The following is a 4,174-nucleotide window of genomic DNA, read 5'->3' as shown; positions in this document are numbered from 1 at the left end:
TTTCTAAGTTTTCTACTGATTTTTTCTGAGAGGGATTTTGCTGTATGTAAGGCATTTTCTGCCGTATGGTACAGTGCAGGTAGGCTTAACTCAGCAAGCTCCTTTGGAGGAAGATTGTAAGGGTCTTTAACCACTTTGTGATATATATTTTCTTGTGAGAGGATAAGGCTTTCGTGGATCGCTCATGGTGAAGGGTTTCTGATGTCAAGCCTTTGCAATTTTTAACATACAACGATCATTCCTCAGAGATGGCTGTACTGACAGATTGTATAGCATACTTGACATCAGAACGGTTCGATTGCTACTGTATGAAATAAAAACAATTGTTCACAAGTGCAGAACTTGAGTGTTGGGTACAGGTAGCGTTAAGTGCCACGATCGTTAAGCACCAGGTTCACTTGCGCGGCAGTTGGAGGTTGGTCGAATGACATTTTTGAGGTAAAGGGAGGGAAAAGCACTAACACATACACAGCACCCTTTTAACCATTTCCCAGATCCAATATGCCTAGAGTAGCTATAATTGAAAGACTTCGAAGGCACTGATTGAAGCAGAACGAAGATTAATATATCTACAGTTACTCAACACTATCCAGCTTACAGCCAGGTATTATGTAGAGACACTATTAACACATTGCCTTCTATAAGAGGTATATTACCAAGTGTGAAAAAATTGCATTCTTATATACCATAGCCTTATTTCTTCAGGATTACACTTGTGAATTAAAGCTATACAGTGTTTAGTTGTATTTGTCATACTTGCTCGTTATTGCATTTTGAAACAAATATAAGTACGTAATGCTGCTCTCCTATGAGTGTACTATATTGGGATAGCACGGATTAGATCATTGTATTATATAATTAAAATGATTGGATTCATCTTAGAATGAGCAATTCATATTTTATATCTCTGATTCATTCATGAACTTCAGTCCATCATTATACAATTTTATGTACTTACCTGGGAGGAAGGGACTTGGCACAAGGGACGACACTAATCTGATTAAAATTTCTGGTCTGGTAGAACATAAAGAAAATGAATTTAGCTGAGGGTCTTACTAGAAAGGGAATTTGAGATAAACTCTTAGGTTAACTAAAAATCTTATATATTTACAATAACACAGATCATAAGATGGGGAAATTAAGGCGGGTAAGTGGAGGCCTGCCAGAGCCTAAAATTATGATGAAAGAAGATAATGAGGTGCAGGGAATTCCACGTCAATGGCACCATGAATTGAATCACAGTGGGTTCACTACTATAATAAAGCACAATCCAAGCAAAGGATCCACAGCGAGAGACCTCTGTCTCCAATTAACACAACTAAGTGTTCCAGCACACACCGATGGCACCAAGGGATCCTCGGATATAACACTGTTGAATTCACTTACAACCACTAGTAATAAGAAACTCAGGTCTATATGAGAATTGTGTTTGGAAAACAGAAAAGGTTCAGCAAAAGACAAAAAGAACTACGTGTCTGGTAAAACTCAGAATCCTGACACTTTTCCTTACTTCAGAGTGATGAGTCCTTGTAGATGTACCAATGATGGGTGTGTAAGTATAAAGGAATTGGCACTGGAAAAGATACTGGACTGGAAGTCAGCCACATGGTTGAGGCAGGCTCAAAAGGAATGGAGTTCAAGGGGATGTGTGTGTGTTGGAGCTGCTTCCGGGGTGTCTCTGACTAGCAAAGGTGGTGCGAGGCCTTTAATGCCTTGTGTTGGATTAATTTTCCCATTCTCCCAGGTATCCCGTCTTCTATTATTACCTCGTGTTTTTTGTCCTGACCTCATGGGTTGTCTGGCGCAACATGGTCTGTCCAACTCTCCCTTTGGTGCGTTGTCCACTCACCCAGGATTAGTGCCTCCCACAACGCTGGCCCAAGGAGGCCTTTAAGTAATGCCTGTGGCTATCAGATGAGCGGGTCTTGTCTCCAAGAGCAGTGTAGTGACCTGGAAAAAGTTTTTAAAGCAGTCACCAGTTCTGGAAAGGAATGGAAGGCTGCCAAAGGAATATTGAAAAGAGCTTTATAGAGGCAATTTCTCCACGACCAACTGTTTTTGAAAGGAGAGTTAGCTTGGGAATAGGCATCCCTCGTTACAACATGTTTTTCATAGCCGTAACTTATACCGCAATAGCCATTTAAATGGCTCCGTATTGAAGGAGTGACATTTCATAGGAGTGATATAAATAACGTATTAAAGGAGTGACATTTTATTGGAGTGATATATGGAAGATATGGCACAGTAACCAGAAATTATTAAAATTATTAAAATGTTAAGATTTCATTTTAAAAACTAGAACTACTGAATTTTAGCATATTTTAAATATTAGTTGGACAGTCGAATGGTTGTCACTCCTTTGAAATTTATATCTAAGGTGTCCCTTCTTTGTTATGTTACACCTTTTTTATGTCACTCCTATGACATGTCACTTTATTTTTGTATGTTACATTTGGGCATATCTATCTAATAATAATGATTTTGAATTACCGAGCATTCCAGTCCTTTGCGTGAGTGTATGCGTCTGTTCATAAGCATATAAAACTTGAGAGATGCATTCGAATATTTCCATTTGAAGTTGCTTAAACTTCAGTTTCTCGCATTTTTATGAGAATATCTCGTGGTTTCTATCTAAAATGACTTTCTACTTTCGGAGTACATTTCAAATATAATTTCAATTTCTTAAAAGTTTGAGATGTCATAAAAAAAATCATATAGAAATAGTACGTCTTCATGTCAGATAATTGCAGTCACACATTCATGTGTTAATCAAACGAATGAATGTCGTGCCTTTCCTTAGACCCTGATGAGGAAATGGGATTCGCTAATTCAAAGCAGAGGCAGAACTGGAAAATCTCATATGAATAATTAATTGCCTCTTCAACAGGCAAGGGAATTTTCGTTTTTCAAAATTAATTTTACGGCGAGATTAGACTCAAATATATTTTACTTTTTCACCACGAGCTGCCTCCCACTGAATTTATAATATCAGTTAAACCACTAAGCCGATTTTCCTGAGAACTCATTCTGATTTTTTGCAATCAAGTAAAGCGTTCCATTTGGCTGCTTCACAGTTGAGAAAACCAGGTAGGTTCTTTTCACTAATTATAAAGAAAGTACTGATATAATCTTTTGCCATTACGTAATTGAAACATATTTCATTCACTTTCGGAACCATAAAGTAATTAAAAACATCCATTCCCTTTATGAATTTTTTTTTCGTGCGGTAAATTAATTTTTATTCTTCTATGACACATTAGAAGTTGGAATTAACATAATATACCTATATTCACGCTGTCCTCAATGCAACACACTCGTATATATACCTCCGTGCTATTTTCTAAGACACTGCCGAAAATGTAATCAATTCACAGCTAGGTCGACTGATGGGCATCAGACGATGATCGAACCACGGACCATGAGAATATGAACCCAGAACTCTTTGTTCGCTTTCAGCAAATTTATGTAAATATATTGGCCAACGTTCATTAAGCTCTACAATTCCCTTTAGATTTCCACTTACGACAAAAAAATACAAATTGGTAAATAAATTCACAAAATTGATCTCCATGCAAGGATTCGAACCTGGGCCAAGGGTAACTTCAGTTCAGTACAGTAGCTACCAACCAGGATCGTATTAAGGATAAGAGATTCGAGCTCACTAGCGCATTACCTTATCCGTCGCACTGAGATGCATTTGCACTTGAACTTAAATAAAATTACTCCTGTTCTGGCATTGCTCTGTGAAAGACTTTGCTGTGTTTTCAAATGAATTAGATATATTATGAACACATCCAGTAGCTCTGGCAAAAGTAAACGCAAATAATATAAGGAATATTCAAGAGAACAGCTGACGCCTGCCTCATAATTTCATTTCCATAACGAGAAGGCAAAATTTATAAAATCTTCCTCTTTCCCACCGTTATCCCTACATTCAGAGGTCGGCTGCCTGATACGCCTTCTCCACTGCCTTCTATCATAGGCATCATCCTCCACCAAACCTCTTCTCTCCATATCTTCCTTCACTGAATCTCGCCTTCTAATTCTCTGTCTCCCTCTCGATCTTCTTCCTCTAACAGGTTCCTTCTAAGCCCTCCTCACTCCATCCTCGTCATCCATCCTCAACACATGTCCATACCATCTCAACCGTGACTCTCTTATCATCTCTGTAATC

The sequence above is a fragment of the Macrobrachium nipponense genome, chromosome 11 (assembly GCF_015104395.2).
Source record: "Macrobrachium nipponense isolate FS-2020 chromosome 11, ASM1510439v2, whole genome shotgun sequence".
NCBI lineage: Eukaryota > Metazoa > Arthropoda > Malacostraca > Decapoda > Palaemonidae > Macrobrachium > Macrobrachium nipponense.
The sequence above is the reverse complement of the archived record's forward strand: the minus strand, read 5'-3'. Positions refer to the sequence as shown.